This window comes from Sesamum indicum, linkage group LG13, assembly GCF_026168435.1.
Source record: "Sesamum indicum cultivar Baizhima isolate 11 linkage group LG13, ASM2616843v1, whole genome shotgun sequence".
Lineage (NCBI taxonomy): Eukaryota > Viridiplantae > Streptophyta > Magnoliopsida > Lamiales > Pedaliaceae > Sesamum > Sesamum indicum.
Genome location: NC_142669.1, coordinates 7550843 through 7565328, shown reverse-complemented (window position 1 = coordinate 7565328; position 14486 = coordinate 7550843).

The window sequence follows — 14486 nt, the reverse complement described above, 5'->3', positions numbered from 1 at the left end:
ATAATCCAATTCAATTCAATCAAATAAGTACAAGAGTTCAAGAGATGGTAAGCATCATCAGATGGTCATCACAAATATAATGTTCAATTCTCTCACATATTAATGAATACCATGTTCTAAAATGAAGTATTATTGAATTTTCCAGCATATTTTTTGTCCCTGAGCCTATTGCTTAGTCTGTTTGATATTTGTGCTTTTTATTTAATAGATAATGATTTTGAATTTATTGTCTTTTGCTCACAAAAGAAGCTTTCCTATATCATAGGTTTAATCCAAAACTTCAGTACGATTATATGTAACAATATTATATGTAATTGTGATAATCTGTATAACGATATTTATATATATAAAGTTATTTTGAGATATGATATAAACACAAATTACACCATTTCCACAACAATCTAAAGCCATGAGCATGATTGTGATTTGTGTTGAAAAAAAAAACTGCATGATTACAATTCTAATTCGGAGTTTTGTTCTCGTGCGAGGCATTTGATTTTCAAATGAAAATTGAGGTATATATGTTGCATTAGCTACTCCAAAAGTCGAACATATTTGATACTTCAAAGAGCTCTCATCGACAAAATGGTATGAGAATTTAATAAGGCCAATGTGATTCGATCATGCTGCAAGAGGTATGTCCTTTTTTTTAATGTTTTCATAAGAAAGTGAAATTTAATTGGTTTTGTTATGGTCTCTTTCATGGATTGGTGTTTGAAATGCAAGAGAGTACATCACTCCTATGGAGCCTTAACAAATTTACATGCAGTATTTTTTAAATATACTGTTTTATTTATTGCCCTGAAATTCTATTTGCTCATCTCTGAATTCAAGAGTTTGGTATGCAAATTTTGCCTCACATGAAATTCCAAGAATTGATTGTATAATTAAATTATAATTGCATGGATGTTACGTCTAATGTTTGCTTTAAATGAATTAAATTTTCTAACGGCTACGCATGAAAAATGCATAATAACCTGTTGACTTAATAGATTATGATAATAGTATTTAAATTCTATGTTATGATCTATGACTCTGTTATCATGTAATACTCTTTGTAGCAAGATTTTGTTTATCAAATTGTACAAAATAGTTGTGGTCAATATGCACAACAGGTTTATGTGTAAATTCTGAAAAGGAAAATTGCCTAAATAAATTTTGCATTTTGTGTGATAAATCATTAAGTAAATTTCCATTATTCATTAGTGGAGTTATGTTCCAATAGCTAATCATCATAAATAGAATTATTCGTAAGCAAACTATGAATCAAAAAAGAGAAATATGCAAATTAGTTGAGTGTTACAATTTCTTTGATTTATTAGAAGTAATTAACTTTCATAACTATTGTTAATTAGCTAGTCTTGTAATAGCCATTGAGAACAACGGCTAATTAACTTAATAATAAAGATAATAATTAAGTTTAGAGCTAAACATGCATGGGAATAAAATTATTATTGAATTAAGATACTTTTATATCTTCAATATTGGAAAACGCACAAGTCAATTTGATTTCATATTTGAAGTAATCATGCTTAAGAATTATGTCTCAAGAGTTTGTGATTATTCATATTTATATATATATATATATATATATATATATATTTGTATTGAACTCTATTTTCGCATTCATGGTCTATCAAGCATGAAGGAATCAAACAAAAGAAAGAAAATTGGTATATTATAAGTGCAATGGCGTAATACTAAAAATACTTTGCAATATGAGGTTTAATTTTGTGGCTAACTTTTCCATGTGATAAGTTAATATAGGAATATTAATTATTTTTAATTTATCTTTAATGATGATATATGATTAAATTCTTTAAAATGGCTAATTGTGATCCAATAATTAGAGAAATTACTAAACATAATTAATTTATTAATTATATTGAATTTAATTATGGTGTAATTTAAAATTATTATTATTAAAAATATTAATGAGTATGAATGTGCCTTTGGAAACATTATATTTATGATTTTGTAATACGTACCATCCACATAGGATATGTATTTCTCATCCATTCACAAGATATTTATAAAATGAGATTAACATTTGATAAGCTTGTGTAATTTTTTATAAAAATTGAATGGCCAGAAAATGCATGAGATACCCAAAATATGAGCCTGTACAATCTTGTTTATTATTTTTTATATGAGTTCACATGTCAAACTATTGGCTTTATATATTGAGTCTCAAATATTAGAGTGGAAACCTCTTTGCTCTGCAAGTATTTATATAAACAATAATTTTATGAGATTATTCTACTGATATTGAATGTTTAAATACTCATGTCTAAGTGATGAGTTGTATGGGTGAAGGGTACTTTTCTTTCTGTCACAAATTTACTGACTTGGAATACTTAATATATGAATGAACATATAAAAGTGTTTGGTGAAATTGAATTTCTATTATTTGAGAGTAGAATAAATGAATGAATTAGATGAAATAATTTTGGAGGTTACATTATAATAACATTCTAAGAGTGCAATTATTACTGTGTTTATTTTGGGTGATTAATGATACCGTTATTGTACAATTAAATTCTTGCAAATCTTATGAGGTGTGGAGGTATGCACAAATTTTTACTTGTCTATAATAAAAGTGCACAATAATTATTTGGAAGCGTTACAACAGTGCAGGAGTTATGTTTAAAATAAAGGTGAGAGTTGAATAGCTTTTATTCATGGGAAAGTTACAATGAGAAATTATTATTGAGTTAAAAATATATAAAGAATAAAGACCTGTGAATTATTATTTTATGGAGTTTTCCTTTTGATATGTAGGTCATGCGCTTGACATGATAATGAGAAAATAGACAAAAAATAAAATAAAATAAAAATAAGTGGCATGTGATATAATATTTCATGTGATGGAAAAGTGCCTCGTTGGACTAACGTAGAGGCAAGATCCTTTATCATCGAGGGGGATGGGATAAGCCCGTAAGGAAGTCACCTTCGGGAGTAACCCAACCTTTGTGATTGGAAACCCCATGAAGAAAGTTCAATGGGTAGAAACAACCCGCACTGAGTGACTTGTATATAGCTCATTATTTTAGGAAAGAGTATCAAAATAAAAATACAATGATCTCCTTCCCATCCCTAAGGTGAAGTGCTATAAAATTGTGATGATAGGTTGGGCTTTGACCCTTAATGAGACCAAAGGCGGAATTTCTGCGAGGTATGGGTCACACATACCTTTGGAGGCTCACCTAAGTGAGAGTTGCCATGGGTCGTGGCTATAGGTTTGGGCTAACCTTAGAGACCTCACGAGAATCAGGATCAGAGCGTAGGGCCATTAACGCGCTCACCCACTATAACCATGTCCTAAAATCAATATCGTGTGTGTGATAATTGAAGTTTGGCTTAAGGGGCATAATTCAAGGCGAAGTCCATTATTGCTCCTTCAAATGAATTTTTCAACACTAAGTGTATATTCAAGCCCGAAAGGCACATGCACCGATTGCATGGTATAAAAGTTGTCAGCTATTTTATTTCATCTTTTAATTTCGAAAATTTTAAACCTTGTGGGGATTGTTAGAAATAAGCTTTAAAATTTTCTACATTATCAAATTATTTCCAATATTTTAGTGGATCTTAATGTGCCAGTTTAATTTGATATTTATTTGAGATTTATGGCCCTATTATTATGATGATTTAATTGTGAATTTATAAGGTTTCATGAGTATTTGACCGTTACATTTTATATATTTATGTGACCTATTTATAATTGGATTTATGATAATATTATGAGTTTTAATTAGGCTACTTAATATTTTATAACGGTCAAATTTTTACAACTATTTAAAGGGCCATTAGCTTTTTTCTTTTGGCACATTAAGAGAGATGTAGATTTTGTATAGCTTATGAGTTGAGAGATCTTTTATATTCCCACAAGTATTTGTAGAGTTTTTGCAACGTGATTGTGAACTGGTTCCTAGTCTCCTTGTGGTCGTGCACATGGATGAGACATTGCTGAGACCTAATAGGGTTTTATCCTGGAGTCATGGTCAATCGTTAAAACCTGCATGTAGGGAGGAAATCATGGCTTTAGGTCAGCAACAAGTGTCGTGACTCTTCATCGGTGCAGCTTTTCTAATTTCTAAATTTATTATGTTCATTTTCGTACTATATGTAATTGTGATATTTTATATAATGATATTTATATATATAAAATTATTTTGAGATCTGATATAAATACAAATCACACCATTTCCACAGTAAAAGGATCTTTTCGAAATGAGTGGCTTAATCAAATTTCTCTTGAAATAGTAACTAAAGAATCTTTTTGCAAGTAGGGTCCGACTTCAAATGCCTTTCCCGACATTTTTTTAGTAAAATATTTGAAATCTGGTGATAGACTAACTTGTGATTTTAACAAGAATGCCCAAATCTAAACTATGTTTTACATTTGCTTATTGAAAAGGTGTTTTGGTTTTCACAAAATCATATAATTGGGGGACTTTTACCTTTTAGATGATGGGTAGTTCAAAATTTATTATTATCTTTATAGATATAGTCTATCAAATTATTTAATGTATGAAAACATTAAATACTAATTAACTAATTAAATCACGCATACAACGAGTGGAAATTATTAAAAGAAAATAATTGCATATTTACAAAGGAAGTAAAATATTACGGAAGCAAGCTTTCATATATCATCTAAGCATAAATGATAATTGAGAGAAACTGAAGCCCAAATAAATATTGATAATTGATGTAATATGAAATATCAAAATGTTTAGTGCTTCTAACTTGGATTAGTGAATACTTTTGTGTTCTTCTGAAAGGACATCATTTGCACAAAAAATGTATCGTCGTGGTTGGAACTTCTCCACAGTTGTGTTATCAATTGAAAATAATTATTTCAATAAATTATTTAGAAACTAAAGTAAATTTCACATAATATATTTCATATATAATACTTAGTTACAAAACTTAATTTTTGTTATACAGATTTAATGAGAACAAAAAAGCATATGACAATTGAATGCATGAGAACTAAAAATGCATATAATTTGAACTTTGATACTAATTCAATATTAATACTTCATAATTGCTAATATCTTTACTAATTCGAGCAATGTAAATCTTGTTAAAAAAGGAAAAGAAAATAAAAGGAAAAAGAATAAACATAGCAACACGAAATAAGTCATATACTTTTCCGGATGGAATTAAGTATCAATTTAGAATGAAAAATTCAAATGACATAAATATACATAAACTGTACAAACTGATTTCTTATATGAAAGATTCAACAGTCATACTATTAGTTGATTGGTGTCAATTTATCAAGTATTTCTTAATTCTTTATTTTATCATAAAAATAATATATATATGTATATATATATATGTATGTGTGTGCATATACTTGAAAGGAGAATACGAGTATACTTGAACTAAATTTATGAAGCATGAACTTCATTTTCATGATAAAAAAATATAATTAAATAACTCTTACATTTTATATAATAACAATTATCAAAGTATATATTGTCTTAAAAAATAAAAGGTAGTATCATATCAAATAAAAGAATAATTGACATTGTAGAAGAAGTAATTTCCACATTTTCCATTACTATTTCATTTAATTGTGAAATTTAAATTAAGTTTCTAACTTTAAAAATGCATACCTTCTTGATCTTGTGAAAGGGTATCAGCAAAAATCGAAGTTCGTGGGCCAGAAGCATCAACATGAAGTAAATTATTCCCTGAGACATTATTTATTTATTTTTTTGACGAACAATTTATAAATTAAAAGAATGCTCTTATCATTAATATTTATGAAAAGGAACTTAAAGAAGTAAAACAAATTACAATGGTGTTATTCCTGTACAATAGTTAAGCACGTGACTTAACTTTTTTTTAACAAACTATATAAAACAAAGTAAATTATAGAATTAAATTCGAAACTTAAGTATAAAGCAGAATAACAGTATTGTGAGTTAAAATTTGAAAGTGAATGATTAAAAAATTTGCAACTGCAGCATAAAGGCAATTTACAATTACAATTGATGATCAAAATAATATTTCAAAGTCTATGTGCAAAAAGATGATGTCTGATAAAAATGAATTAGGTATGATATTAAATTTTATGGAAAAATTATAGAACAATTAACTAAGGAAAAATAATATCCTTACGCATTATTGAATTTCAAAGCATTAATCATCTTAAAAGTCACAATAAGTATTGATGAAATAGAAGAATAATTTATATTATATAACGAATAATTTCAATAATTTATATTTTTATTTAAGCATAGAATTGATGGTATATATGTTCTCTAACTTTCATGACCACATATATACCTTCTTATTTTGGTGAATTGATATCAGTTGAAGAAGGAAAACTCTGTTTTTCATAAGAATCACAATGAGTTGAATTATTAACTGTAAAACATTATTCTACAAACGGATATAGGAAAAAACAGTATTTTCAATTGAATTATTTTATACATATCTTCTAATTCTTGAATATCCTCATGACCAGTTTGATGGCTAGTTTGTACAGAAGAGATAGCAAAATTTTGAATGTATTTTAAAAGCAATAGCCAATATATAAACATGTATGATTTTATATTTTAAAATTTTTATTATAAAAGATGAGTAAAAATAATAAATATAAACCCAAAATATTGTGTTGTTGTAAAAATATACATCTTTGCTAAATGATGGACGGGAGCAAATATGGAAAATAAGTAAATTAATATTCATGATATATAGTGTATGATTAGAAGGTATCAATCAGAAAAATCTTATTCACAGATGTTATAGTGATGCAATGACACCTTAGCTAGCCTAGACTAGAAAAACACAAATTGTCCAGAGAATAAGAGAAGAAAGACATGACTTTAAATCAATTTAATTGCTAATATATCTTTAACTAAATAAGATATGCTGAAAACACAAAATAAAATTTCAATCTTTTTCACCTTGTTTAATTACCACTGATCAATTTTATCCGTACGTATGAACATTTTATCTATGTTGCTTGCATTATGATGCATTTTCGTTCAACAATTTATGTACGTAGGGGGCAATTGGATATACAAATACATTTGTACTTTAGGCTGAAATTATAGAACTGAAGATTTAAGGACGTACATGATATAATAACAAATTACTAAGAGCTATAGAGGTAATTGCATTTTTGGTACCACAGTATAGGATTATTGCAAGTCAGGTACCATTGTTTACTAAATAGCCTAATTTGATACTATATTTTACAAAGACTTGCAGTTTTGGTAGCTCCCTTTAATTTTGACCCCTAAAACTGTCAATTTAGTCCCTAAGTTTAGCATAACTATTCCCATTACTATTCAATCCATCAGGTCCAACATGTTTCCAAAATAAAATTAAGTCTCCATAAATTCATACCTTTTTTTACCGCTTTGTCGCCAGGATTCCAAGTCCTCGATTTTACGGACTTCTTCCAACCACACTACCACAACAGATGGTTCGTAGGCCCTTGGCTCCTTCAGCAACAAAAAGCATACCCTAAGACTTAATAAAATTTTGGACAATGAATTGAGTAGAAAACTTGCTTTTATTGAAGAAATATAGAAAATATTACATAGATATTAGATCCTCCGTTGGAAAAGACAACTGTTTAGCCTCTCATATAATAGAGGGATTAACTTGTTAAGGGAATCCCCAGAAACTAAGAAATTTAAAAATACAAAGACACTGATAGATTTGAAGTATTATGCTTTGAAGAGTTGGAGAAGTTTTTCTTATGATCTCCATCTGCTTCATTGCCTTTTTTATGACATCACTGCATTCATCACCTTCTTGTCTTTTCTGGATGACGTCATTGCGTTTGTCATCTTCTTGTCCTTTCCAGCTATTGGTCATGATGCGTGTCGTCCACTTGATTGCTAGCTAGCTTTTCTGACTGTTGAACTTTGTTGTCTTCTGCCGACAGTCTCACTTTTGAATTTTTACATTCTCCGAAATTTATTTTGTCTTGTAAAAATTCATCCTTTTGACCTTGTCAAGTTTCGATTTGGGTTTCCGTTAGGTAACCTAAATTTTCTTTCAAACAGTTTCTCACAGCAACGGCATACATGGTTATGCCATTGCCCAACATGCAATATGTTGCATGTCTTCATCTTTGTAGATTGAGTTGCTAGCAGTTTATTTTTCCACATTATCATTCTCTTCTCGAACAAGCTCTCACCAAACTCGGTCATTTTTCCTATCATAAAATTTAACATGAACGATCCATTTAATTTATTTAAAAATATTTTAAACAGACACTTGAATTTGTCTATCTCAGTGAGATAGACCTGTTATCCCCAAGCTCTTCTGGTGAAAATGTCATATTTACTTATGATGTACACTAGTGGAGCTTTTCCTGAAGCAACTTTGATTTTGTTAAAAGCTACGATGTTTCACCTCTGCAACTTCATAAAATGAAATGTTCGATGAGATCCTCTTCCTGCAGTTTCTGGAGCTACTAATACGAATTTTATCTCTAAAATATCGCCTCTCTTTAAGTGGGGGTTATTTAAACATGAGTCGAAAATCGCCCCACTAATCTATTTTGAAAATTTTGAAATTTCTAAAAAATCGGGTGACATAGTATAAACTGAATCTAGAGCTCCAAATCATACCATTCTCTGACATGCTCCAGTTTGGACCCCTCTAACATCTAAACCTTGTTATATTTTTTGGATATTTCGATAATGGTATTGCCTGGATTTACTCCTTTGTGAGAAATTAGCTTTTCCCACTTTGGCTGATAGTGCTGCCAAGTAGAAGAAGATATCAATTCATTAGTATTAATCTTAGAAGTGCCTGTCATTGGCCTAAGGCTAATCCTCCCTTTTTAACCCAGAGGTGCTGTGTTGACTTGAATTATTAGGCGTTTGCACTTCATGCGACTCAATTATTGCCTTTTCACCGTAGTCTGACAGTGGTTATATGCAATCGGTACTTGAATTTGACGTTACAGGTTTAGAGCACTATGCTCTGAAGGTATGTTTAGAGTCATGCTCCCTCAACTCGTGAGTCATCCCCAAGGGTGATCCCCTCTGAATTGGTTCTCATAAATCGTTCCATAGCACGGCGGATGCTAATAAGGAACTCCTTATGGCGACCTGGACAGTGTCTAGATCAGCTCTTTGGATTTGTCCGACAACTTGGGCATTCACTACTAGCTGTCCGAACTTCTTATCAAGCTCCTCTTGGTTTTTCTTGAGGTGCTTAAGTCTTAGCATGATGGAGTTTGCTTCAGATGCCTCCATGTCTTGTTAGAAAATCTGCAAGAACATTTTCATGAGATTTTATAACGATAATATTATAACAATAATATTGACATTCAACTTGGCATATGATAATATGAGCTTTCTCTATTTTAGATTCTAATTTATTCTTTAAGAAAGCTTTAACATTAGTATTATCAACTTTTAAAGTGAACTCATTAGCTAGTAAAAATAAAGGCCATTTCTTAAAAGCTTTCCAAACTGCGAAGAACTCCTTCTTGTTAATGTGCCAGACTTTGGCTGGTTGTTATAAGAACAACCCTTCTGTATATCTACAAGGTTCTTTTCTTGTAATCGTCTTTTTCATGAGCGATGTTGCCTATCTATAGTAATTCCTGGCTGTGTAGACCACCAACTCATCCTCGTTTTGTAGTATAGGAAGCTTTGGCAGGTTACGAACCCCTTTTGTGTGGATTTCTTCCCAATTCCACTTTGAACTTTTTGTTTCCTTTAAAAATAATTAGAAATTCTTTCTGTATCTTGCAAGATCCTTAATAAAAATACCTGCAAAATTAACAACTCCCAAGAGGCTCTGTAACTGTCTCTTATCTTGAGTACATTTGGAAAATTGCCGATTTTCTCCACAATATGTTCCTGCAACTCAATTCCTGCTTCGTCAATAAGAATTCCTTAAAATTCAATTTTATAAACAACTATAGTAGCTTTTTTCTCAAAAAGTACTAAACCTTCTCTATGGCATGCATTAGAAAATATTTTAAAATATTTAATATGATCTTTCATACTTTAAATGCAATCAATATGTCATCAATGTTGACAAATATAAGCTGAAAATAATCTTTAAACATATTACCTATTTTTCTTTGAAATATTTGTGGTGCATTAGCTAATCCCAAAGTACATTCCAAATATATTGTCTCTTTGAAAACACTTTTGCATCTTTAAAATAGTCAATTAAGTGTTCTCTACTAGGAATGTAATAACCATTAAATTCTAAGATTTTATTAATCCCTTGATAGTTAATAACCAACCTGGGTTTAGCTCTTTTTATCTCACCATGGTTTCTTACAAAAATCCCAGAGCTACTGTAAGCAAAGATTCCAGGCTCGACGAGGTTGTATTGATGCTTCTTCCGAATCTTCATTCGATATCTCAACTTGGTATGATATCACTGGAGTTCCTTCTAAAGGACGCTTATATGGATTTGGAAGTAGCTCGTCATCTACAACTGCAAGTTCAGTCAGTTCTACTCTTAGAGCATCTGAGGAGAAGCTTAATGAGTTAACAAAAGTTGTGGAGGACATGCACTCTAATGCTACAAAGATGGGCGAAGAATTTTCAAGACGAGAAGAAGAAAATAGAAAATTACTTGAAACTGCTCTTGAAAAAGCTCGAAAAAGGGAGGAAGAGACTCGAAAGAGGGAGGCAGACCTCAAGAATTAGCTCAAAAAGTACTTCAAGATGTGGGATACACAAACCATCAATTTGCTGGTGGCTCTGGACAACAGTAGCAATAACATTTCAGGAAAGATAATTAGGTTTATTTTTTCTGTTGGTTGTTTATGACTTAGTTTATGTTGATTTGAGTTGTATTTTGACTTACTTTTGTTGATTTGAGGGTGTAAACATTATTATTATTTTGTAGTATTTGGATGATACAATGACATCAATTATATTATTGTTGGTTGTATTATGAGTATCTTCTTTGTTAATATTTATTGTTCTTGGTTTGAAAAATTCAGATTTTGGTATTGATTGAATGTATTTAATGGTATAATGACCAGGATATTAATTTGGGTACAAAAATTAAAAAATCTTCCAAAAGAAACAAAAAAAAGCTAGAGACGGAAAATTTTCGGAGTTTAGAGGCGGAAATTTGTAAGAATTTACAGACGGATTAGAGACGAAAATATGTAAGGCTTTAAAAACGGATTAGAGATGGAACATTTCGTGTGTTTCAGAGATGGAATTAGAGACGTAATTAACAAACAAAAATTTTACTTTCAGATACGGATTAGAGACGAAATGTACTTCTCATATAGACGGAATCAAAGACGGGTTACTCTAAAAATTTGTTCTTGTTTGCCGACAGAATCAGCCACAGAAATATTCAGTCTCAGAATTAGAGACGGAATATTTTCGTCGCTAATATTTAGCCACTGGACTTTTAGCCACAGAGTGCGGCGACAGATATTTTTGTTTGCTGTTTCATTTTACAGATTGACGAAATTACCCTGTTTTCTTGTTTGTTGTTGGCTTAGGACCAAAGCTTCAATGACCGAATTGAGCAAGCTTTCAAAAGATATTTAACCCCAAAGACAGGAGAAAATGACAAAGAGGAAGAACAACTAAAAGACGCTAATGCTGATACTATACAGGGTAAGGAAAATAGAACAACTAGAAGACGCTAATGCTGATACTATACAGGGCAAGGAAAATAGCCATAAATGCTATGTATGATATTCATGCAATGAAGTAAAAAAAACATGGACTCTCAAAAGTCTCTCTATTCTCTCTCACACACTAGGACACCAAAAAAAACACACACTAATGCTTCTTCTTCTTCCTCCATGCTCTTGGCCGGCGCCGAGACGACGAAGGGGAGGACGACGACGTGTACATCGATGATAAGGAGGATGGGAGTTATGGTGATTTTTTAGAAGCGATTTATGGAACAGCAACAACTGCCGGCGAGGATTGGGACGGCGCGGGTTCTGATTTGGCGGCGATTTTGGTCGGATTGTCGTCGATTACAGGCAGCCCCAACCTCGCAGGGATGGAGAAACGTTGCCAGTGTTGAAAGATGGGAGAACGACGCCTGCAACTACTGCAAAATGAGTGCCGCCATTGCTAGGGTTTTGGGGAGCCCAAAAGCCGCGACGTCGAACAGCGGAGGAAGACGGCTCTCGTTCGATCACAGAGGATAGGAAGAGCATGGTAGGGACTGGGGATGGCTTGCCCATGGAAAAAGATGACTCCTTTCCGGTTGTACAAGAAGATCCAATTTTAGGGTTTGGTGACGGCGGACCTTCGACGAATGGTAATGGCGGAAGTAAGGGACATCTTTCGCTGGCCGACTTAAACATTGAGGTGTTTCTGGGATTGGCCAACAGAGTTGTGGGCGGGGGAGATGCCACCATGGCTGCCCTTCAAGATCTGAAAACCAGATGGGGGTCACGATTTGGCCGTGGCGGATTGCTGCGACCAGGGGCGGAGACGACGATAGATGGCCTTCGCAAGGCGTGGCATAACATTCTACCGGAAACAGGGAACAAATTGGCTGAAAAATAGATGGAGAATGGCACGGCTGCAGCTACAGTGGCTGGTTCTTCTTCGTCAAAGGCACACTTGCAGATTCCGTCCACCAATCCCCAGCCTCCGGCGAGATGCAGCAGGTTACCGGCAGCTTCTCACAACAAGATGGACAGCGAGGCTGTGCTGCTTGCGAACCAGCAGACCGGGAAGGATAATGATGATACAGCTGCTGATGTTATCGATGACGTAAACACTGATGCAGCAAACTGGGGCGATGATGTCACTACTAATGCTGATGATGATGCAGAAGCTGACCTCAGGTATGATGTGGCGTGTGACATCAGCGGTGATGTGGAAAAAACCAACCCATTTGCTACACCAGTTACACCTATCTCTACGGGATTATTCATTGGGAACATTCTGCTACAAGCTTGCTCGAATTCCATCGGAAACGACAAAATTGCAACTGCTTTCAACAATTCCACACAGAAAACGCTCTCAGTCATTGCCCCTATAATTCAAAACGGGGAGGTCTTGGTTCGTCCATCTTTGGATACTGTGCAAGATGGCTCTAAACGCTGGAAATCTACTGCAGTTGGATATTTTCTGGGTAAGCGGCCGTATTACCATCATTTGAAGGAATACGCCCATTCAGTGTGGCCTTCTCTACGTGAGGTAACAACAACAATTAATGAATTTTTCTTCTTTCAATTTAAAACTAACATTGACTTGCCTTTAAATATCACATGTACACTACATATGATGTTTACCCAATATAAAAATTGACCAAAAAATTGTCATATATGGTAACTTTTAAATTTGGCAAGATTGATACGTTGACACAAAAAATATTCAGATGGCAAAAGAGAAAACGAACATAGCTCCAATAACAAAATATATTTATACTAAGTTTTATTTTTATTCTTAACCGTTAAATTATAAATAAAATTAAAATAAAGTGGATAATATATATCACTCTTCATAAGTAAAATTGTAAAAGTTCAAGCAATAACTCACCCCATGAGCTTTTGAAATGTTTTAAAGAATAATAATACTAAATATTTCAATACCTTTAAAACCCAAAACATATATTTTTCCAAAACATACAAAAGCTATATAAAAACAATCCAAATGAGGAGATTAGGACAGCAATTAATCTATAATTAATTATTAAACCTTAAGAATTATAACTAGATTGTGCCTATTTTTTTTTTAACTTTTTATAAAATCGAGGTTTTTTATGAATAATTATTTAAATTTATGATTTAATATAAAATAATATAAATAATAAATTAAATCACACAAAAAATCATAACTAAAAAATATATTAGTTAAGTACATTAATGAACTTCAATAATAATTTTTTTAACAAGCCTATAATAATAAACTTAAATATTTAGAAGTAAAACAATAAAAATAATGATTTTTTCAAAAGTATAAAAAAATCTATTAGAATATCTGACAGAGACGGTCATGTTCGAATGGACCAACTAACAATTATTGAAGAATTTGTGGGATTCTATAAGCGGCTATTGGGAGGAGAATAGAGAACAATATTTCTTAATCTACGGTACTTGAGACCTTGGCCTCGCCATATTATCTTATGATACCGAGGCGAAACAACTCACGGCACTGGTTACTAAAGATAAGGTTAAAGCGGCCTTCATGTTGGCTCAGGAGTTTTTTATTGGTTATAATCAACAGTGCCTGCCTCCACGATGTCCCTTGAAGGTCAATCTCAGAAAGGCTTATGATGCAGTGGAGTGGGATTTCTTGATAGTGACACTGAACTTATTTCGATTTCCTTTGTTGTTCATATGATGGATTGGAAAATATGTTACGAAATCGGCGTATTCTGTTTCCAGTTGTTTGCCTCCTTATCTCGGTTATGTGCTAATCTAGATAAGAGTCATGTCATTCTAAAAAAATCAGCACAAGGGAACGGCGAGACTCTTCTCCACCTATTGGGATTTCAAGAAGAAAGTAAGCGGTATGCTATCTTGGGGTACC